The 24,935-nt window shown below is 50.7% G+C and overlaps 1 protein-coding gene across 6 annotated transcripts in view; it reads right to left on the bottom strand.

The window, feature by feature from the left end:
- LOC144729454 (forkhead box protein P1-like) overlaps positions 1–24,935 on the bottom strand; it is a 198,892-nt gene that overhangs the window by 128,422 nt on the left and 45,535 nt on the right. For 5 of the 6 annotated variants that reach the window (XM_078609756.1, XM_078609757.1, XM_078609760.1 and 2 more), the window contains exon 2: positions 24,422–24,484. The gene's annotated coding sequence lies outside the window, so the exon portion shown is untranslated. Of the gene's footprint in view, positions 1–20,939; positions 21,032–24,421; positions 24,485–24,935 lie in introns of all 6 variants that reach the window. The other variant, XM_078609754.1, reaches the window with a different exon arrangement.

Raw genomic sequence — 24,935 nt, forward strand, 5'->3', positions numbered from 1 at the left:
GCTGACGGTAGCCGTGGCCAGCAGTCAAAATCAGGTCACCGGCGGGTTCACGGCACGGCGCGCGAAACCGCTATGCCACCACTCCAGCCTCTTTGTTCACGGGGGGATTCATGAATGATTTTTGGCACGATTCAATACGACCCCGAAGGCGTGCTCGCAGAAACCATCACCGCTGCTACCCGGATATCTCAACACCGCCACTGCACATAAGGGTTGCCGGCCACCTATCCTGGTTTTTCGCAGGATCATCCTCAATTGGAGATAACTGCCCAGGGAAATATGTCAGTCTTCCCCAGATCTTATAAGCCCCCATTGTATGTCAATTGGGTAATAATAACAATAATACGCCTCTCAAGAAGCATGCATTTACGTGTAGCTTTGGCCTCAACCGATATTGTGACATTTTATTTTTCCCATGATCTGCTCCCAATTTTTTTTTTGTACCTCGCGTGGAAATCCAAGTTGCAGGAGACGGGTGGAAGCAACACTCGCAGCCGCTTTTCTGTGCCTGTGGTGCATTTCGTAAACAGGGCCCTATAAACGCTTCTCTTGCGATGCATTTCTGGTGCGCGCCAATCACCGCTTGTAAACGTTGCACCCCCCCGCACCCCCCCAGCAACGGGGCATCTCAAACGGCTCAGCCAGTCGGCCCTCCCACCAATGGAGGGCAGGTAACATAAATTGAACCCAGATGCCACCAATTGTGATCGCGTCAACATTTTACAGCTTCATCTACTTTATTACACCTGCAACTTTGGTCCTTATCATGATCGCGCTGCTTATCCTTGGCCTACAAACATCGCTCCTTCTCTCCAGACCCCCCGCCCGCCCACCCCCAAACCCCTCACACTCCCTCCCCTATGTTCCTACGATACTCGCACGGTTAATTGACGAACGCACGGCGGCAGGCGCGTTCTAAACTTGCACCTTCCTCGCGGTGGTCTCGTGGCCGGGTGTCGGCTCAGGGGTCAGAGCCACGGGTCGGCACCGCCGGGATCCTGGGGTCGAGTCTCCCGTAATCAGGTACACAGGAGGTCGTGGGTTCGATCCCGACCCTGACGCCTGCTGCTGTGTATTTGGAGTCTGCATGTCTCTCTCATCATCATCATCATCACGGTGGCTAGGAGATGTTGACTCCCTCGCCTGGTATACAGGAGGTCGTGGGTTCGATCCCGACCCCGACGCCTGCTGTATATTTGGAGTTTGCACGTCTCTCTCTCTCTCCCCATGGTAGCGTGGATTTTTCTCCGGGTCCTCCGGTTTTTCCCTCCACATTTAGAATCGACGTGCGTTCAGAGTATTTGGCTGCTATAAATTTCCACGTGATCAATTGTGGCCAGTTCGCTGAAAAAAAAGAGCTATGTAGCTCAGTGGGCCTTACCTGAAATTTTGAAACGTCGTGAGAATTTTTATTGTTTAATATTTTTATTATTTTATTATTTCCCTTCTACGTGACTTTACCGAAAGAACCAAGAATATGGGCCTTACCTGGTTAAATAAAAAAACGTTTTTCAAACTGGGTTCTGAAGCTTGGCGAGTTGATGGTTTCAGACCGGTCATCAAACAAATGCACAACAGAGCCATCATGTTAAATAAAATAAAAAGACTTAATTTCGCAGAAAATTCCAGCTCTGAGACTTTAAAAAAATGTTTGATTGACGTGAGATCAACACGCTTTTCAGGGAATAGAAAAGGTGGGCCCGTGGGTGCGGACAAAGAGGCCATTTGAAGTAACCTCAGAAGTAGTTGTGTGACGTCATCTTCCAGGACCATACCTCTTAACAACAGGGTGATGCACCGCTTGCTGCAGAGCTATAAACGGACCACATTTCTTACGTCTCGTGAAACGACGCCGGTAAGCACATCCGAAACATTATTTGTACAACAACAACAACAACAAAATCAAACAACAACAAAAAGAACACCACAACTTCTGCCCGCGTTGGCAAAACAACGCAGGTGCACGCGACGTGCGCACACGCGTACCATCAGACGCACACGCGTACCATCAGACGCACACGCGTACCATCAGACGCACACGCGTACCATCAGATGCACACGCGTACCATCAGACGCACACGCGTACCATCAGACACACACACGTACCATCAGACGCACAAGCATACCATCAGACGCACACGCGTACGTTGAACTTCTTTCGCACCATACGTAGCCGACCGCGCTCATCGGAGGTGCGGGGGAAGGACAACAAACTAAACAAAAAACAGTTCTAACGAAATTAAGTTTTCAATCCAAAATCTAAACACTGCTCTGACGCTTGGCAAGCGACCGTGCCGACGGTGGGCCGCACGCACTGCCAGCGAGAAAGTCACCAAACCTCCCACCCCCCCCCCACCGGTTTGGGTTTCACGACGCGATCATCGGGGGGGCGGCCAAGGTGCACTGCAGGAAACGTCCGACCATGGGAAACCTTACCCCGGCATGACCACGGCCGCCCAAGACAGAGCAGCTTTCAAACAAAACCCGGTTTCAGCTGGCTGCGGGTTTTTTTTTACTTTTTTTTTTGAACTTTTTTTTAAGAGGGGAGGGAGTCAGTATTGGAGGGGGGGGGTGGTTGTGGAAAGGAGGGAGGAGGTGGGGGAGAGTGGAATATAAAATAAATAAAATAAAACAAACACACGTGTGAGGCCAAGATCGGGGGTGGGAGATTTCGGGGAGAATGAACGACGACGATGAGGAGGAGGAGGGGAGGCACGGGGGGGGGGGAGGCACGGGGGGGGGGGAGGCACGGGGGGGGGGGGCACGGGGGGGGGGCGGCTTGGCTGTGCGCAGCGTACACGCGGTGGGGCGCTTTGGGGCCTTCGGTCACGTTCGGGCCCCGGCCATTTCATTCCCACCTGCACATAAAACTCCGGAGGTCACGAGGTCACAGGAGTAGCCCCGTGGGAGGTGGAGGGGGCCGGTGAAATGCGGCGCTGGAAGTCCGCCGCCCCCCGCCCCCCGCCCCAGCTCTTTGCAACGAGAGCTCGGGGCGGCAGGGGGGGGGGCAACGCGCCCCCACCCCGTCCCTCTAGAGGGCCTAGCGAGACGTTACTCACGTCTCGCGGAATCGCCACCCCCCTGGCCCCCGGTTAAATAATTTACGGACAAATAAAACGGAGACGTAAATAAAACGCTCAAGCGCGTCTCGGCTTGGTCAACACGGAGACTTGCTTTTATGTACGTGCCGAGTGGAGTCTCTTGTCCGCTGGGTGTCCGCTGGGTGTCCGCTCGGTGTCTGCTGGATGCCCCCTGAGTGTCTGCCAGGTGTCCGCTGGGTGTCTGCCGGGTGTCTGCCGGGTGCGTGCTGGGTTTCCGCTGGGTTTCAAGGCGATGTGGAAAGAACAAACAGAGTGGTCTAAAATGTGAAGAGGTGTAAAAGTTCAGAAGCAAACAAGCCTGCAGCTTATTTGCAAACACCGATATCCAGTGGAGTAGCAGCTCCCTCCCATTCGGTACCAGACGTAGCTGCCAGAACGTGGGGCGCGAATAGCCGAGAGATCGACGCACGGTACGGAAGAACCCCGACGCACGTCGGGGACACCCTGCGCGACGCCGCACGCGTGATGTGTGGAGACCACACGCGGACGCACGCACGCACGCCTCGCGACGTCGCGCGCGTGCCGCTACGCCGGTAACGTTACATCGCGTCGCGCAAACACGGCTATTACCGCCCATCAGTCGCGCACAAAGACCGCTGACGGTCACGGCTTAGCCGCGGTCATTACGGGCAGGTGGCCCCCGCGTCCGAGGAGTCGAATTAAATAGGGGAGGAAAAATGGTTCGCTCTGGGAACTGGCGGCCCCGCTATTGTTGGCTGCAGGCCACCTTCGGCTGCCCTCACCTTAACTTTGATGTGAGGGGGAGGTCGGCTTGTATTGCTCGTGTCAGGGCACCGGGCCAGTAAGGGCTGAGACCCTGGGTTCAAATGCGGGCAGCCGCCCAAGATTAAACAACGTTTTCAAGTGTAGTGGAGTTGAATTGGTCTCAATGTGCTCATTAATGGCAGCGCAGGCAACCTATATAAACGATTTGTTTTTCTTACTTCAAGGAATAATTCTGATTGTTTACGCAGAAAATTCCCACTGAGTCTCAAGACTCCTTCTAAAGAAGGTCCTGCACTGGGACATTTTGCCCAATCCCATCAACGTTTCAGCATGGGGAAAATGAACCAGAGAATCCGGAGAAAAGCTACGCATTTGAGGTGACACTCAGCCCTGCCATCTTCTGATCACCTCATAGCTCCAAAGCTGCAACACCTGGTAGGCCACCTTGTGGTAACCCATCCAAGTATTAACCAAGCTCAACCGTGCTTAGCATCTGAGATCCATGTCTCGACCAAATCTCACTGCGCGTGTGCGGCGTGGTGCCGGCCACCCCCCCGTGTGCCGTGCCAGCCTTAATAGGTGCTCGCTAACAGAACTTGCCCACGACAGCCTGTTAAGATTATACGGGGAGATCTTTGTCGTTGCCTATGTGTAAGCAGCTCAATGCAGGCTCCAGGCGGGGCCATGCTTCCCCGGCCTGGCAGCTTCTCAAAAAGATTATTCCCCCCCCGGGGGCAGGGTTTCCCCAACTCCAGTGATCGCGATCCAACACAGCTCTCCAATTCTCCGCGTCGACCAAATTCCTTTTTCTTTTTTTCACTCCGGATCCAAATGAAGTCTCGCTACGCGCCGCGTGGACGGATGCGCGCGCACGCCTAACGATCGGTAAACGTGCGTCGGGTGACGTGGGCAGCGGGCGATTAAAATCGCCCCGATTGTTTGCCGATGCATCTGCCGCATTTGGCGGCAGTGGTGCGGCTCCCCCCCCCCGCAAGCTTGCGACGAGAACAACAAAACATTGAACTCGGCACATTCGTCAACGACACTGCGTGGCCGCAGCTGGAGATATATACGCAACAGCTGACGTTTCGAGCGTTGGCCCTGCTGCATAGCACACACGCGGTGCTATAAAGGGCCGTTGCCTGAAACGTCACCGATTGTAAACTTATCCCTTTACATGGAAGGAAAAACAAATGCACGCACACACAAGATCTCAATGCAGATCAACAGCCCTCTCCATTGGGCACCGGGATGTGTTTACCAATCATCAGGCGCATGGAGCGTGTCACAAACAAAGAAGGGAGAAGACTTCTGATACGTGACATATCTGCGCGAGGGCGACCGGGCGTCTGTGGCGATGCGACGTGAGCATATCGGTGACGGGGCAGGGGCCCATCGTGAACAGCAACACTCGGAGCTGCGGCATTGCATGAATGCTGGAAGAAAGAAATAAACAAATCAGGTCCCACAGTGCGCGCAATAAAACGAGCGCTAAATTGCTAAATTACGGCTAATTTGGAAACCAGACAAAAGGAAAACAACGTGGAAGATTATTTTTCAAATTTAAATCAGTTTATAACGTGTTTACGCGGCGGTGGTGGGGAGGGGTGTGGAATAAATTGAGAACCGTGGCCCGGCATCGCGGCACAAATCCCAAAAGTCCCGAACTCTGTCGAATGTGAGGCCCCGCCAATAAAACGGCCGCTGTAAAAAAAAATGTTTTACTCCGTGGCCAGAAACAACCGCTTTTTATTGATTCACTTCGACATGCGCCGCCCCCTCCTGCTGTGTAATGAGTGCCGACAGGGCTTCCGCAGATTTCCACCGCCTCTCTCCTCCTCCTCCTTAAGCGCTTTTGACAAAACAAACCGACTTACTCCCCCTGCCACAAGGTGAGATGGTCACAGAGAGGGCCTTTGTGTTCCGTAATTGTGCAGGAAAAACACTCGGCCGCGCAGCCGGAGGAAGGCTGAGTAGGCTCAGAGGAGCCACAAAAACAAGGTTCAAAAATGAGACCTCAACAGCCCAAACACTGGAATACAATGATCCTCATGGTTCCCCCATACACTGTAGAAATCCTCTTATCCATGACCTTGTTACCCGCGACTCCTAGTATCTGCTCGAGCTAAAGTGTCCATGAAAACACTTATTACCTGTGGCACCTATTCTCCCTATTTTTATCCGAAGAATTGTTATTTTTTCTTCGGACAAGAGGAACAAATCTGTGGGTCACGTGGTGGCTACGTAATACGATCCCCACCGAAGAAGGGGTTCGACTTCGCTGCGGTGGCGGTGGAAGTGCTGGACATCATTCTAACCGACAAGCTCGTACTGAATCCAGGAACTTACGATAGACCGAGTTGACTCAAGTCGAAGAGAGTCGGTCAGTCCGAGCCATAAATTGACACTGGTGTGCAATGTCAAAAGTCGATGTCAGAGTGATTTTATGCTCAAATGAGCATTGGGGCGCTGGTGGTGCTCACCTCCCGTTTACTGCCCTGAGCCAGTGGTCCTGTACTCCTATGGTGGAGGCAAATCTATCCACAGGAACAACCACTGTTGACGTATCTCACAAAGCGGTGCGTATTTTATTGACCCTGGCGGAATGGTGGACTCGGGCTATATGGGCAGGACTCAAACAGCAGCGAGTTCACAAGCCACGAGAGCTTTTGAACCCCAATAAAAACGAACGCTCACTCGAACAATACGCTTACACACTTCAACGCAACTGTCATTCCGCAATTGATCATTCCGTGCTGAAAGTCTCAAGGCGTGGCTTACTTGGTGAAATGAAACATGCAGTTATTTGCCTCTCTGAAGTCTTGTCGAGTTGCACCGCGCATTGTTCGGCACGACGTCCGACGTTTCGCCCGCATGTGGTGAGAGCTCCTTCAGGTTAACGTTCCTGAAGGAGCTCCCAGCACGTGGAGCAAAACGTCGGACATCGTGCTCAACAACAACGCTCAGTGCGACCCGACAGCACGACCACGGGAACCTACGCGAGAGCAGTTTTTTTCTTAAAATCTGATTACAAAAATATGATATAATAAATAACAACCCAGCCAAGATGCAGATTGTGCAATTAGCCAAGGATTTTTTTTTCGCTTTCACATTCAGTTGTACCTAGATTAAGGGACGGAAACCCGAGCTCAAATTCACTTCGTCCATGTTACCTCTGCCCACGTGAGAGTTTTTCCGTGCGCTCGTTAGTCGAAAACACGTGTCGCCACGCGTTGTAGCCTTTACCCTAAATTTTTGCCTTTCAGAAACATTTCTGTTGTTGTAAATAACTACGCCCCGTTTAGAGGCAAATCGCACGTGTGAACCGTGGCCGTCCGAAGCGACTTACAAGTCCCCCACACAGTTACAGCCGCCTCCCGCCAGCCCGCCACGTTCCACCTCCGCGCCACGGCAGAATTTCGCGGCGGACGCTTAAGCAGGCGAGCGCACGCGCGGTCGGCGCCAAAGGTCGCGGAACCAAACGAAGGCGCACTCCGTCACCGCCGAGCAAACGGTGCCGGAGGGGGGGCGAAAAGCTCCCGCGCCGCCTCTTGGAAAGCGTGACGCGGCGACACACCATATTGACTGCGTTGTCACACCGCGCAAGACGCAGCCCTGATTTTGACAGCCCGCTTCGTTTTTTTTTATCAACTGTGCTTATGTGCGTGCGTGGGGAGCAGTGGTGCAGCGGTTAGCGCGCTGCGCTACGAATCCGGCGACCCGAGTTCGATTCCCGCTCACAGCCAACACGAGTGACAATTATCTGAACCGGTCCTGGGCTGACTCAGCCTCAAATGAGTACCTGGTGCGGTGTGTAAACATCAGCACAGAGGAGACAAAGGCGGCCGGGGGTGGTACTAGCCACCAACCCCCTCGTGTGCCGACGCCTCTATTCTTTGCAGGTCTCGGATGCGAAAGTTAAATATATACTCCTGGTTTTTTTTGACATATCTAATCTGCCAGTGCGAGCCGTCCGCTCTCGGTTTTGTGCGAGAGCTTCTTTAATAAGACAACCGATTGAGAAAGGAGCACCACCCCACGCACTCAGCGATGGCTTTTTTGCCGCCGCCGCCGCCAACAACAACAACAAAAAAACTCCGACGAGTCTCCGGTTGCATTTCCGTGCGGCGAAGTGGGGCCATGAGAGGCGCATGCCGCTGCCTCCGTCAAAATCCCAGCACCCTGAGCACTTAAGAGTGCATTACGTGCACAATAATGAAATAACCGCTCCTCGGATGGTGCTGCAAATCAAATAAAACGCAAAGACGCGCGTAAGTGCAGGCGCAACCTCCTTAGCGTCAAATTTGCTCAGCGCGCGAGTGCGTCAGCCGTGAAATCCGCTTTGAATTGACGTCGTTTCCTGATTATCGTCGAGGTGGAATGTCACCGGGCGTTTCGTGACACATCTATCAAATGCTGCCACAGCGGGGTAATGGCGAGTAGCAATCAAGATGTCGCCGGTTCGATCTCCCGATGTGGCAGTGGGAACAATGGTGCGGGTTTCTTCAATTGCCCTCGCTGAAACAGAAAGCGGGTGGTATACCACAGCCAGTTGATTGGCAGGTCACGTGCGGCAGGGTCGAGTGCAAGCGCTCCCGCCTCTTTCAAGATGTCTTGGTGAACGTGATAAGAGTAGGCCAAACGCCTAGTGGAGACCCATCTGCCAGCAGTGGCATGAGCAAACAATTTCAGGGGTGCTACATGTACCTTTATATATTAAACGAGTGACTTTGAGTCCACAAACAAGACAGAACCATGACCAACGGATATTTAGCGACTGTGTTTTTGAACAGGCTTGGGCAGGGCACGTTGCTCGAAGGAACGACTGCCAATGGTCAAGAAAAATTATCTGGATTGAAAATGATACAAATTGAAAACTCACTTCTTTAGAACTGCCTTTTGTGTTCCGTTTGTTTCACTTCTCCCCGTGCACCTCCGATTAGCGCGGTTGGCTACGTACGGTTTCAAATAAGTCCAACGTGGCGCACGGTATTATTATTATTAGTATCACGTTCAGTTGCAATGGTCATCAAGGAATGGAACGCGTCCGGCAGAAAGCAGACTCTGGAGCAATGAAATCATCTCGCGCGCAGGAGCGAGATGGATTCATGGAGGCAGCCTTCATCCAGCAGTGGATTGTTCCACGGCTGACGTCGACGACGATGATTACTTATTGTACGCAAGTGCAATGTGCCTGCATGGTTTCATATTGTTTGCAAGTTCGATGTTTATTAACAGTAAACAGTGCCGCAAACCAAACGCCATGTTGCGTGTAAATAAGAAGTGGGCACATTATTAGTCGCTCACTTCAGCTCAACTGCGAGCAAATATTTGTCTTTATTGTTATAACAATAATAATGGGCTGTGTTGACCCGCAGCACACGGTTGAGTAACTGATCGAACGATTCCGTGCGTACATACTCCTCCACAGTAGTAAGTCAGGAAGGGATAAAAACATAACGCGCAATAGTGTTCCAAAAAAATGTATGATAATCCACGCCGTTGCTTTTCGACGACCGCGGCTGTCAAAAAAAAAAACATTCGGGCTGCCGAGTCGGCAGTGCGAACGTGACAACAAGCAAATAAAATACTTGTCGGCAAACACGTTGTGTTTGTGTGTTTATGTTTCAAGCGGATCTGGGGCGTGGCGGCACAAAAACACCAAATGCCGCGCATCATATTTTCTCCGCAAATCTCCCCGGAGCGAGACAGGGGACGACGTCACCTGCGGATCATCAAAAGGGGGTATTTTTTTCTCTCTCTTTCATTTATTGAGCCGTAAACACAATAGCGCGCGCGTCACCAGCGCTGAGCCACCACCTACACCTCGACGGGAGCCACTCCCCGCGCGTGTGCCGCCACCGCCGCCGCCCCCATCGCCACCGCCGGTCTCGGCCATGCCGGGCGCTTGGCCTCCCTCTTTGCACAACAGTTTAGATCCGGAGGCCCGAAGTGGATGAATCTGCACAAGCGAGGCTTTGGCACAAGTAGCGGAGGAGGAGAGGGGGAAGACGTAAAGAAGCGCCGATCGGTGGCGCACGCACGGCCAAGCGCCGATTTGTGCGGCTGTCGTAGCCGTACGTATGTTCGAACTTCTTTCGCACCGTACGTAGCCGACCGTGCCAATCAGTCGGCTATGTACGGCGGCCGACGGATCGACGGCAGCGCGGCAGGGTTGGTAGCTCACGAATAGACCTCCGGGTATGTGAAATCTTCACCTGCAAGGTTACGAGCTAGCCATCATGAAACAAGTATACAAAGTAGGTTAATGACATTGTAAATATTAAGTGCTTGGGTTTTAACCCGTGAACACAAATCTACTCAACAAGGAAGTTTGCTAAATATCCCAATCCAGAAAGACCCTCGTGAAAAAGAGTCTTGAGACTCAGCGACGGCTTTGCTGAGTGGATCGAGGATTACTATCCTCGATTGCTTTCCACACATCAACACAGCTCCAATGATACCCTAATCAGAGTACCCTGATCTACAATTGGTGCCGGTGTACGGTTAGTACGGTTAGCACACGGTGGCTTGCAAACCAGAGGGTCGATCGCCGATTCGATCTTCTGCCCCGACTTCCAGGTGACGTCACGCAAAAAAAGAAAGTGGCAGAAGAGCGAAAAAAAACCGCACGCACAGATGTGCAAATTGCCCAGTCCGCCCCGCACTCATTACAGCCTCACTCCCACCACTCGCGCCGAAAGCAGCGCGAGAGAATTAATGATCCGGCAGGGCCCCTGCAAGCCTTTCATCTGCTCCATATCCAACGTGACAGGTGCCACACAAACCCCCCCATGCAACAATAGCGCCCCAATTATACAAATACAAAACTCTTAACGGACGGAAATAATAATAACGCAAGGGGTGCACCCCCCCCCCCGGCCCTAATTGCTCAGAGCGGGAGAACCTCTGGCAAAATAAGGGACGAAAAGAAACCGCGTTTCAAAACGACGCGGATTCAACCTCGAGACGCGAAATGTGCGTGCCACATTAAACGTGCCGTTAGAAACATGCCATTTGATTCTTTAGATTATGTGGCTGCTATAAATCTCCACACGATACTTCGCTCTGCAGTTATTTGTGGCCAGTCCGTTCATGAAAAATAAGCTAATAGCTCAGTGGGCCTTACCTGGTAAGATAACAAAACTAGTTCTTGTTTTTTTGTGATTTCTTTACCTTTCCTATACTTTGCACTCCTATTGTATTTTTGTATCGTTTGTTCTTGTAACTTGCTAACCTGCCCCTACCTGACATCTGTGAAAGAGAGCTTCAGATCTCATCAGATTCCTTCAGCAAAAGATAAAAGATTCCGATTCTGGTACAAACTTGTCAAAACGGTGCCGAACAGTCCCAACGTTTCCACTGGGCCCGACACGAGGCGCTAAGTGACCGCACCGCTCTGCTCGGATACGCGGCAGGCAAGGGCGCCATCATATTCTTGGTTCTTTTCGTAAAGTCACGTAGAAGGGAAATAATAAAATAATAAAAATCAAACATAATAAAATACAATTCTCACGACGTTTCGGCCACAACGCAAGCAGCCGTCCTCAGGTGAAGAACAGGGCTGTCGGAAAGACGTGACTTTACCGAAAGAACCAAGAATATGAATCCATGCAGTCACGAAAGCATTAAATCGAAATTTAAAGGGCGCCATTGTTGCGATTGTCCTTTACCCATAGCGATGAGAACTAAAGTCTTTATTTTTTCACCAAGAGCCCGCTGAGCTGTGTAGCTGTTTTTGAGAAGTGACCCAGCCACAAATGATAGAGCAACGACGTGGCTTATCGTCGTGTGTAGGGTTGAAAACCGGAGGGCCCGGAGGAAAAATCCACGCGACCATGGGGAGCGAGACAAACATGCAAACTCCAAATATAGAGCAGCAGGCATCAAGGTCGGGGTGGAACCCACGACCTCCTTCATACCAGGCGAGGTAGTTAACATCTCGCCACCGTGGCGCCAATTACGAGGGGAGTGCCGATAATGGCGGTGGTGGTACAGGCTCCTTTGTGAAACAAAAGCTGAAAACAATGCGGAAAAAAATGACTGACGTCTGGAACAAATTGAAGACGACGTGAGGGGCGAAAAAAGATTTGCAAAGACTGCATTAGAGAGTGCCTTCTGTCGCTGCTGCTGATGATGATATCATAATACAAAGAATATTAATTTAATGACCACCAACCGCATTGTTTGGCCCACCGCTGTCTGTCCAACTGTAGCAACTAGGCTTGTAACAATGAAATTCGGACGCTGTCTTTCCGACAGACCTGTTATTCGCCCGAGGACGGCTGCTTGCGTTGTGGCCAAAACGTCGTGAGAATTTTATTTTATTATTTTTTTATTATATTATTATTTCCCTTCTACGTGACTTTACTGAAAGAACCAAGAAGATGAATCCCTGCAGTCACGAAATCTTTCAATCAAAATTTATGATTATGATTATTTATGAGAGTTATTATATCAATCTTACCACACTCTTGCTATTGTTGTGTACCAGCACATCTGCATATTACCCTTCAACTGCTAGACTGCGGGGCTGATGATGATTATTATTATTTTACATGTAGCTCAGGCCCTGCAGACGAGTGGCTCTAACCGGCGTCGCGGCTAGATTATTGAACAATGCATGCAATTGCTTACAATGTAAGTATTTAAACTGTAGCTTCTAAAGAGGGAACTCAGCTGCCTAGTAATTACATCATCGCCATCGCCATCATCATCATTTGTATGCCAACTTCTCTATTACACTGCAGCTGCTTTGGCCAAAGTGGCAGTGTTGCAATCTCAACACGGGAGCTGCTTTTTGGCCAGGAAACGTGAACAGCTGCCATTGTACGCTGAAGATGTAATTGGTACTCTGTGCAACTTCTGAAGAGTATAACGTTTTCCAGAAATGTTTTACAGATTACATCTGTAGAGGGATATATTCGAGGAAAAAGAAAGAGGAGATCCGGTGGAGAGGAATGATGTCAGAATTGTGCCGTGTGTTTGAGAAGTGGAGTCGTAAAGACGCGTCAATTAATATCCATTCTTAAGCTCACGATACTTGCTACAAAGCGCATGTGCACGAATCAAATTTTGTTTTGCTATTCGTGTGCAGTACTGCACTTCGTTGCGATGGATTTAAGCGCCCCCTTGGCAGCCACTCGTGGCCACTACATTCACCACGACGTTCAAAAGAGTAATTTAATCCAGAAAATGAATCATCATGCCCAATTGTAACGAGTCATTCTCATCACCTGGGGAGGGGAGGAGAATCATTAAACCTCTATTTAAACATACGCCTGTGTGGAGCTAATTTAGAGCATTATTTAATTGTGACTTTGGTAACAAATGCAACCATAGAAGGGGGGAAAACACACGAGAGTGCCATCACCATGGAGATGGAGCAAACGAGCGCGACACGGATGGTGGCATCACGTGACCGTGTGAGAGACGGCGACCAACGACACGGGAGGGGGGCCTTCATCCAGCAGTGGATAGATAACTGCCGACAGTGACGACGACGACGACGATGTCGGTGACGAACGCAGCAGGGATCATTCTGCATCTGCTGGCGCGGTCTCTGCAACAGCCACGGCCGCCCGCCCGCGTCCATGCCAGTGCCGAATTATTCTTCCATTTGAGCTTTTCTTTAAAGCGCAAAGCCTGCAATTACGGGCGACATCCGATACGCGCCACGAAGCCGGGGCCGGCTTTAAAGGGGGGCTCCTCCGGCTTCCACGCTCCGTGCTCGCAAACACCCACGGGGAGGCGAGGGAGACAACGATCCGTCGCGTCGCCGTGAAAAAAGGGGGTGGAAAAAGGGAGAAGACGACTTTAAAAAGGAAGGGCAAATTGGCTCGTAAGACCATTTACCGAGCGTGGCACGCGGGTGCCTTAACAGAAACTTCCCCAGAATTAGCGAGGGGCTTATTTCTTTCGTTTGGACGCGTACCACACAGTGACGTTTTTATTAGGCGCGCCTGTAGGTGCCGTTTCAAGTTTTACTGGTTTGCATTGCCCTGGTTGTTTTCTTTTCTCTTTTTTTTGTTTGAAAAATAAGGTCACCGCAAAATATTGCCTAAATGTGCCCTGCCTGCCAGCGACCGCACACATTTATAACAGCGCCGCTAAGCACACGCGCCACGTAATACGCCCGTCTGCCTTCGCGTTCAACTGCTTTGGCTCCGCTGAAGATCACGCACTGCCCACAGATACCCCGTTTTGTGTCGTTCAATCATTCAATTCAATCCGTTCTTGCTGCTTTGAAACATTTTTGCTTTTGGCAGACTCGCGATAATTACGTAACCGAGCGTCGGCTGCTCTCCCACGAGAATCTGCTTTGAAGGCAGGGCTTGCCAATACTGTGATTCAGTTTGTAAGACGTCACCCTCCTCCCCTGCGATAATTGCCACATGCCTATCATCTCCTTTTTTTGCCCAGGGATAACCTGAAGGCACATTCACTGCCCGGGCAATTCAGGACAAACTGAAGCTAAATATCTTGACTTGCCAGGGTTATTGTGTTTTGCTGCTCGCAGTTCTGATTGATCGACTTTGCAAAAAAATATTTATTTCCATTTCTGGGTGGACAGGTAGCGCAGTGGTTTGCGCATTGCATGACTGTATTAACCTAGTAACCCGAGTTTGATTCCCGCTCAGGGCTACCCAACAGCGGCGAACGATACCTGAACCGGTCCGAGGTCTCTCGCCCCTTTCACGAACCCGCACTCACCGCTTGTGGGGAAGTATGGTCAGAGGATCTCCGTGACCAACGTTGCAGGATGCCTTCATCCAGCAGCGGATTGACAAAGAGCTGTAAATTGTAATTTTTGTTTTACTTACATTTCTGCTACTCCTGCCTACACAAACATTTGTGTGCTAAAGACTACACACGAAAAATCATGCTCGGTGACTTCACTCCTTACTGTATTGTGCTGGTGCATTACTCAACAATGCATCTATATCACCGCGTGTATTTATGGAAAACAACGCCCCGATACGTTTTTTTTTTCACAGCGAGGGCAAATGAGTAACATGACCACATCAGGAAGTGGGCTCAAGCATATACTGTGCAGAATTGGATATTGTGTACATATGGGCAGTACCTCAGTCGTAAGACATGCACACTGCTAGTGTGCTATATTATTGCGTACTCCATTGGCGGTCCTGAGCAAGTTGTGGAAATTCCACATTCCTATGGTGGGACCAAGCAACCTCCTTACGACAATGACTGCCGGGCTTCCCACAGACCGCTTCTCGCACCTTGCGATGTCCGCGTCTCTCGCGAGCTCACAAATTGACCCCGAGGAGGATTTGAAATTTGAGAACTTCTGTCCACAAGCCCTGCGCTCTACCAAGTGGGCCATTCGTGTCATTGAGAGAACAACCTCGGAGAAAATAAAAGGCGCATTGCGAGAATCGCGTGTAAAATTGTTTCACGGCAGAAATTGATTTTGTCCACAAGTCGGTGCCAACTCTGCCGTCGGCATCATATAAGCATTTGAAAAAAAAATTATTGGAAAGCAGTGCATCACTCGATGATGCACGATCTCACTTGCCGTGCTATGGCGGTCTTCGTCGCACGAGAATACACATTTTTTTTTTACTTCTCAGAGCTCCAAAAAGCTGGATTCAAGTGACAAACAAAATTAGCGATTGCATCTGCATCCGGTCGCTGGTGGCGGATTTGAAACCAACCACGTGCTATTCTTGCGAACCCAGGTTTCATGGTGGGTGGCTGAAACCCGAATTTGAACCCAGGATCTTAGCGCTTCCAGTTCAGTGCTCTCATAGCAGCTGCTCCCCAAACCACTTAGCCACCTCATTGAAGACTTATCATGTGTCCCTGTATCGATCATATTCAGCGCGACAAATAATACGCAGTAAAATAAAAATAAACATTTATTTACGGCACACTTTTAACAATCAACTGCTGGATGAAGGCCTCCCCATGCTGCGTCAGTCACACGGGTTGTCTACCCATACTTCACCACGACGGTCAATGCTGGTTGGTGAAGTGGGGGGATCGGGCTTGGGTTCAGAGGTCACTCGCGGCGGATGTTAGCCGCGGTGAGGAATCAAACTCAGCTCTCCGGGGTTCTTAGCGCAGGGGCGTGAACTTGTCAGTGGGCTGAAAGGGAAAACAAACTGGAGGGAGTTACGAAATTTGACTTTGTCTTTAGGACTGAGCAAAATAAGGTGAGCTGTGTCCTTAAGTGTTCGGTGCACTGAAGAAAACAACACGTTCACGTGTGGCGAGTGTGGCAATTTCTTTTTTTATATTTGCACCCGAGCGTTCGACAAAGTAAAACAAACATTGACTGAACACGGCCAGAAATGTTCCGATTAAAGTCCACAATGGTCCGTGGGAAGGAGGCGACTAAAAGTGTGTGGGGTTTTTTTTCTCCCCGTAGCGCCAGTGATGGCGCCAGTGATGGCGCCGAAGGAAAACATTGATGCACACGTGAGTGTACACCGTTACAAAAGACAAACACCGTACTACAGCCTTCACCGACTGTCCTGGGACGAGTGTTGTTAGCGAGCACCTATGAAGGCCTGCACAGCACACGAGGAGGTGGGTGGCCAGCACCACGCCCGGCCGCCTTTGTCTCCCGAGTGGCGATGTTTACACATCGCGGCAGGTACTCATTTTAGGCTGAGTCTACCTGGGGGGAGGTCCAGGACTGGTTCAGATAATCGTCACCGATGATGGCCGTTACACACACACACGCATACACCATTACACATACACACGCATACACCGTTACACACACACATACACCGTTACACACACAACAACAACCGCCATTCGCCACTAAGTGGCGGTGACGTCACCACGACGCTTGTGCCAGGCCATGTGCACCCTGAGGCCACGTGAAGTGTCGAACGCCCGCTGGCAGGAGGTCACGGGGCAGACCCAGGTGCCACGGGTCGACTGACCGAGATGACCGAGATGACTGGCTGATCCACCACCTGTGCCCCCTACTGTGCCAACTTGCTGTGCTTTAGCCACCCGGCGCTCCGCTCGTTGTTGTGAGCGTCGCTCCTCCGCCCTCCGTTGTTGTTGGAGGGCGACTGCCTCCAACTGCCCAGTAGCGTCCTTCACGAGCCTCCTCCACTGAGGCCGATCTTGACACCGCTGGTACCAGTCATCGGCAAGTCCACTCAGCTCCACGTCCTCCTGTACCACATCACTCCATCTCTTCTCTAGCCCGTGCCGCGCCCGTTTAGCCCCCTCGATCCGGCCGAACAAAAGCTGTTTAGGCATGCGGTGGCTGGGCATGCGGGCTACATGACCCAGCCAACGCAGCCTTGCCTGCCGGAGGAGCTCACTGATGGGACTTTGCCCAGATCTTTCAAGGACTTGTGAGCTCCTCACACAATCCAGCCTGGTTAAACCCAGGATGGATCGTAGGCAGGCCAGCCTAAATGTTTCCAACCGGCGAAGATGCTCCACTAGGGGGGTCGTGGGCAGTGCTGTGGGGGGAGGGCCAATGCCCATTGGCCTCTCCCCTCATGGCGTCTGTGACCACCACAGTGGCTAAACGGGGGCTCTGGACGGGTGCGAGGGGCTGGTAACCCCTCCACCTTCAATTAACCACCACTAAACTACGAATTAAACAGTTACACACACACACACCGTTACACACACACATACACCGTTACACACACACCGTTACACACACACACATACACCGTTACACACACATACACCGTTACACACACAGGTACGCACAGCCCCCGCGTGTTCCCCTCGTAGGTGACAAACAGCGAACGCACCTCACACACTCTCATAAAGGGGCCCACGTGAGCTCACAATCGTTCTCAAATACACAGTCACACACGCACGCGTGCGGCCGCGCACACATCTATTAAAGAGTCAACAGCGAGAGTCAACACCGTCCGCCGTGCACCGTGGCGGCGATGGTGATGGTGCCGTACACGGGCGGCCGAGCGAAATGCAACAACCTCGTGTCTCAATTTCGATTTAAAGTTTCAGTGACTGCAGGGATTCATCTTCTTGGTTCTTTCGGTAAAGTCACGTAGAAGGGAAATAAAAAAAATAAGAAAAAAATAAAACAATAAAATACAATTCTCACGACGTTTCGGCCACAACGCAAGCAGCCGTCCTCAGGTGAAGAACAGGTCTGTCGATTTCAGACGCTGTCTTTCCGACAGACCTGTTCTTCACCTGAGGACGGCTGCTTGCGTTGCGGCCGAAACGTCGTGAGAATTGTATTTTATTATGTTTTATTTTGATTATTTTATTATTTCCCTTCTACGTGACTTTACCGAAAGAACCAATAAGATGAACCTCGTGTCTCGCCTGTGGAGGAGCCACCAGGTCTGGATGGGTGATGGTGGCGGGGGGGGGAAATGCAGCGCAGTATATACGTGTACGTTGAACTTCCACCATACGTAGCCAACCATGCTCATCGGAGGTGCAGCGATAATAGTTTTCCATGCATGACTACGACGCAAGTGGCTTTCTGGCAACGTTCTCGTGAAATAAGGCAATTGCATTATTTAAAGATGTTGTTACAGCTCAGCTATGGGCCCATGGACTACGGTGCCGAGATGGGCGAGGGGTCACACGTCGGGGTCACGCGTCGGGGTCACACGTCGGGGTCACACGTCGGGGTCACACATCGGGGTCACACGTCGGGGTCACACGTCGGGGTCACATGTCGTGTTGGAAAGACCCCAAGCTGTGGCTTGGCAATAAAATATCCGCGTCCAGATTTTCCCAAAAATCAGTCTCTAAACGGCTGCCCACAGTTTAAACAACACCTACAACAACCAACAAGATCCACGTCAGTGCCCTTCATCTTTCAATGCCAGAACCGATGAGCGTATAATGACTCCGCTAAAACCAGAGAGCCCTCATCTGAATGAATCCGATGGCTGGCTCATAGGACGCGGTGGGGGCTTTCGATGAATGGCCGTGTCCTTCATTTAAACAATCTCGTTAGAGACTTTTACCTCTTCAGTAAAAAAGAAAGCCCTGAAAATTGTTAAAATTGACAAGAACAGGTTTTTGTTTGCACAACTTACATTTCGGCTAATGATTACATTTTGGGATTTTTGCATTTGCGTGTGATATATCACTGGACGTTTTAAGGGTCCACCCAGCAGCAGATTGCGCGCTTTGGTAACTTAGCGTGGAAAATGAGTGGGCGGCAGAGTGAATCAGACCACACACGTGACGCCACACAGACGGCCTCCGTGTTGATCACCTCAACTCACAGGCTTAAGTATCGCTGGTTTGTTATTGCGCAGGTCAAACCGTGGACTGTGGATATTTTTTTTGCTGCCTTTTTTGTTTTGTTTTCAACATTATTTAAATAGCAGCCCGTAGCAATTGAGTGCATAGGGAAACAAAAATCAGCTACGTCCCAACAAATACATTCAGAGTACAGCCCTATCCTTGTGCCGCTGAATACATCTGCGGCATTCATAATCTCATCGTTTTCAGAAATAGCTTTAAACAACAACGACGGAAACGATTTCCACGCTTTTGCACGTACGTCTTCGTGTTTGCGTCTCGCACTCTCAATTAACAAGCACGCTGCACATTGAGATGTCAATTTAAGAACCGATACAGTTGAAGATGATTTAGAATGTCGGTAAACAAAACCCGCTGATGGATGCGACCGTAGAAAATAGTTGCAAACAGGGTTTCCGGTCAATTGTGAAAAAAAAAATGTGTTTCCTGTTTATGAATTTAAGCTGTTTTTTTTCTTTCGGTAAACAAAACACTGCTTCCTTGGCTACTGCGGCAGATCTGGCAAAACGGTTTGCGGCTCACAATTGGCGACGGCGTGGAAAAACTCCTGCTAAAAGTTAGTCGGCCACGGCGATTCTTTTCTTTTGAAGAAAATGCCATCGCCGGAGCGAAAACTCGACCCTTCCGCTCGCCGACGTCGCCGCACCGAGCCACAGCCTCCCGCCGCCCCTGTTCACCGTTAACAAACAAGAGACGTGAACCCTGCAGCAGAGACAACACTGCCGCCGTCGATGGCAATTGTACAATGGATTTTATTACAACAGTACAGTGCTGCGCGGCGTTGCAATCGGGAGTCGCGTCGTTGAGTGGTGGCGCGGAGTTTTCAGCGGGGTTTAACGTCCGCCAGTCTGATAACTTGGCATTCGAAATGTATCGTTACGGAAGGGTACCGCATCTAAATTGGACGCGGGCAGTGATGAGAAGGAAACTGGCACTATTCTGACACACACGTGGGACGGGCAACAACAGGTAAATTAAAAGCGGCGTTGTTTCGGTATAACGCAAGTAAACGAAAAAAAGAGGAAGGCCTAACAGAGAATGCGCTTGACGACGACGACATCACCAGGGATTGGTGCCCAAAAGATGTGGCCACTGCTTCGAGCACATTGGCACGAGGCAGAAGAAAGTGGAAACAAATGTGGACATGTGCAGTGGACACCCAAAGATCGTGATGATGTGGTGGTGTGCGGTGGTGGTGATGATGATATTGTGATAACTGGCCAACACCGCCCCCCTTCACATGGCTGGCATGGTATGGGGAGGGGCCATTATCCAGTTGTGGATTGACAAAGGGCTGTAAGGTAATGCACTGCAAGCAGCATTATCTATAAATAAGCGCAATAACCCCGAGGAAGAATTGGCTTCAAAATCTAATCAGGCCTTCTGTCCACAGGTCATAACTTTGCACGCCGCCAGGTCTCGTTGCGGCCGGGCCGAACCAGTCATCGAACTTGACTTGCAGTGCAAACAAACACAGAGGGGTCTCCTTTTAGCAGCGCACACAACTGGGTGGGAAATTGTTGTTGACAAGCACCTGCCAGGTTAGCGAGCGCCTGTTAAGGGCGCGCTGTGGGCCAGCCGGGTACCACAGCTGTCCGCCTTCGTTCTCCCAATCGTCAACGCTCGTCGCACGAATCCCACCATTGGCGCGGAGGAACGGGCCGAGTTGAACTGGGCAGTAGCCCAGACCGTGTTGACCGTAGATGCCAGCTTGCAGTCGCCGTAGTGCAAAGGGGTCACGAGTTAAACCCAAGGTGAGTGGGAGCGCTGAGGTATCAACACCGAGGACAAAGACCCCCCGCATAGCCTCCAACGATTGTCGGGGCAAGTGCCGTCAGCGACTACCTGATGGAAGGCCTGCACGTCACGCGAGGGGGTGGGTGGCCAGCAACCACGCCCGGCCGCCTTTGTCTCCCGAGTGGTGAGGCCAAGTCGACCTGGGGGAAGCCCAGGACCGGTTAATATATTCGCCACCGAGGTTGACCGCGAGCGGGAATCGAACCTGAGTCCGCCGAGTTCGTAGGGAGCGCCGTGCGCCACCACCCTCGCGACCGCCGCGTGCGTGCGATGAATGCTATTAAGGGTAAACTATTGCAAAGAGAGCGAATTTAAAAGCGGTCGGACGTGTTCTGCGCAGATCACGCAAGGTAAGTCATTCAGGGTCTGGGGGGGGGGACGTGGGGAGTGCACGTAGGCTTATTTTTAAACAACTGGGTGTAGCTCATATCTAATAACCATTTCAACAAACTTTTTTCCTTTGCTTAAACCCTACAACAATTACCAGCTCCAGTCGGACACAACAGCGGGGATTATGAGCTGCATTGTGTGCTTGCAAGATCGAGAAGAGGGGTGAGCGAGCGAGTGTTTACAGTCATCATCATCATTATCCACCCTTCGCCGTCGTCTCTCTGCTGCTGGCGACTTCCCACACTCGACGAGGGAAGGGGGGGGGGCAGCAGCAGCAGCAGAGTATTTGCGTTTTAAGTTACTTTGGTCGCATTTACAAGAAGGAAATGGATGATAGCCCAAGTGCCTTCGTGGTGGATACCAGTACAGTGAACGCATTCTTTTTCTTTCTCTCTCTCGCTCTCTCTCATGCCAAAGAGATGAACAACAGAAAATAAGCGACACGTCAACAACAGCCGATAACCGCCCGGAGAGCGCTCGCGTTACAGAGGAGATGGACCTGCCGAGCGTAAAAACAACCAACTTCACTCGCCCTTCCCATCACCTGGACATTTTTATTTCTCGCATCTCTGCTTCTTTTGCAGTTACCTTTTCAGTTTTTTTTGTTTAAGTGGTTCGTTGCCGGGGACCGTATATTCCGAAACCGCACGCCCACCGCCAACAGTAGCGACTGTCGCAAGAAATTAAGCACGAGCCTTTGCCGAGACCAAAAAATGGGTCCCCTCGTCAGCAAGCCAAAGGCAAACGATGGTGCGCATCGGGACGTCCACACGAGACGTCCCCGCACGTGGATCGTTCTCGCGGCAAACCCGCAGCCCCCCCCCCCCTCCTGGTGATTTTCGATTTAAGAGGCAAACAACAAAAAAAATAGAACCCACAAATCGCGCATCTGCTTGAGGAAACTGGCATCTCTCCAAGGAAGCACTTTGGAAAAGGTTAAAGAGAATAAAAGAGAGGCGGCGTAATTAAATCCATAATTTGCTCGAGGCTCTCGTGAACACTGGGAGAAGGCGAGCGAAGCAGAGGCAGCTGAAGAGATTGCGAGATGGGATCACGAGAGTTAGCGATGGCGAGCCAAAAGGCTGAGCGTCGCGGACCATCGATGGGTTAGCCTTTTGGCGCGCTTTCAGATGCGCTTCTGCGGCCGTCTGGAACGCTCTTCCCTTCCGATATTAGGAAGACATTGGAGCTGTGCACTTTTAAATCGTGTAAACGTAAAACTCATTTGTTTAGAAATGCTTTGTGCTCGGTTTGTTGTCCTTGCCCAGTACGCGCCTACAATTAGCGCGGTTGGCTTACGTACGGTGCGAAAGAAGTTCAACGTGCGTGTGTACGTACATCACAGAATTCGGAGGCCACTGCTGGACAATGAAACAACGGAAGAAGAATGGGCGAGGCCTTTGACCAGCGGTGGGAAGTGACAAGCTGACCACAACAACAACAGCAACAACAACAGCTTAGAACATTGCAGGATGTTTGCTGGATTTTTTGTTGTTAAATAATTAAGAGAATAAAACGTCTACATATTTATTTTTTATGCTCAAAGTATTTTTTTCGTGGACCTGTAAACGGGCGCACGTTAAAACTGTGCGGTCGCTGCACTGGGGCCCATTGATTGGGGTTGTTTCGCACGTGTGTGTGCGGCACACAAACCGCTGGGTTATTTACTTATTTCCATTTTTTTTTTATCGCAAGGTCGACTCACGTTTCCTCATTTAGGGGCAGAAGTTGTTTTTAAAAGCGGGCGGCTGCTGCACAAACAACAAGGACACCTATTTACTGATAAGGACCCAAACCATGCCACCTGCTACATCAGCCAATGCCGTTTGTTTAATTGCTGTGCGTTTGGGAAGCATCGTTTAAAAATAAACCACGCCGCAAATAATAATAGAACTAATTATTTGTCATCATCCTCCGACTACTCCGCCTCTACTTAACTCCTTGCGGGCATTCGTCTTTCTCCTTAAAGCTCAAGGACTAAAAGTAGCCCACGTGACGATCGATGCACCTAAAAAAATGCACAGAAAATGCCCCCCCCGCCCCCTTTACAAAAACACCACGCTTGTTTTGGAGACAGCACGACCTGACCTGGCGGAGAGCGGGCAACAAAAACCCGTGGAGAGAAGTGATCGGTTTGTTATGCGTTGCTTCCTAGGCACACCTATTCACGGACGGCGTGATTACACTATTTTCAAGTCGTCATTTACTCAAAAGGCGTGTTTGTTTTCCATCCACCGTTATCGTGGTCCCGTTCTGTTCTTGTGGACGACGGCTGTGCGTGCAGGGGCTCTGCTAGCCACGACGGGGCTTCAGGAGCAAGTTTGCATCGTTGGATCATGGCCCGGAACCTATCGCCGAAATTCCACATTCATTTGCCAACGATCAATTTTGTACTGATTTTAACCACCCAGGATAGATGATGGTGATGACGATGACATTGCATTGAACTGACCACAGTCTGAATTGTAACTCATGGCTAACAATTAGGAGCCAGGCTTCTCTACCAACTGAGCTATGTTCCAGTCAATAAACAAGCAGCAGTTTGTTGACGTGTATCTATAGTTCTCTACGAGCCCTTCCTCTCGATATTCTCAAACATCCCAGCAACAGCATTAATCACGCTCACACAGTCAATGATAAAAAAAAACCCTATCGTCTGGAAAAAGTAAACGCAGGCTAAAACAAACACGCCGTTGTGTACAAAACAGCACATGTTGAGATGTTACAGGCAGGTCTGGAGCAGTAACAGTGTAGTCCGTGCACCGCGTGATGAACCTGGCAACCTGGGTTCCATTCCCGGCCACGGCTAACGTCAGCAACATCCGTCTAGGCAAGCGAAGAAAGCAAATTCTGGACTGGTTTCGACCTTCTGGGTCACATCAGCAGTCAGGCCTGTTAAACAAATGCTGCCGACTAGATGTTATCGGCAAGAGCACTCCCATCTAAAATGTGGGGTCCCGCAAAAATAAGAATCCAATATTGTACACAAACGCGTGATGCGTTGTTGTTGTTGAGCATTGTGGGTACACACACACGCGTATAAGCAGACCTCCTCCGTTCCATGAACAGAAACAAAATATATTTAGTCCACAGCCTATTGGCTTTCCAGACCAATGAAGATAGGAAGACGTCGTTCGTACCTTTGGTGTGAATCGTTACACCTTCAGCCTCCCAGCTGCACTGTCTCCCGGAGGCTGGGACCCCTGGAGGAGGAGGTGGGAGAGAGGAAGGATGTGGAAACGTGAGACACGATGCACTCATCGATTTGCAGGGCGCAATGGCCGCATCACTTCTCTCACTCCCACACTCTGCCGCTGGAAGAGGGAACAGTGCAAACGGGCGACTCGCAGGAGACACGGTGCGGACGGGGAGAGCCCAGTTGTCACAATGATAATGTAATGACAGCAATAACTTTTGACATCCCGTAGACAATCCACCGTTGGATGTCGCATCATTCAAGGGTCCCCATTTGATGATACACCACCGTGCTGAAGAGTGGGGGATGTACGGGGCCCTGATTCAAATATCACTCACAACCCATGTTAGCGATGGCAGGGGATCGAACTCAGATGTGACTGGGTTCACAGCGCACTGTGACAAGGACCCATTCTCCAAGTTGGTGTATTCAATTCTGAACGAGAACCGGCGTAATGA

Source organism: Lampetra planeri, chromosome 32 (genome assembly GCF_965212315.1).
Source record: "Lampetra planeri chromosome 32, kcLamPlan1.2.h2, whole genome shotgun sequence".
Classification (NCBI taxonomy): domain Eukaryota; kingdom Metazoa; phylum Chordata; class Hyperoartia; order Petromyzontiformes; family Petromyzontidae; genus Lampetra; species Lampetra planeri.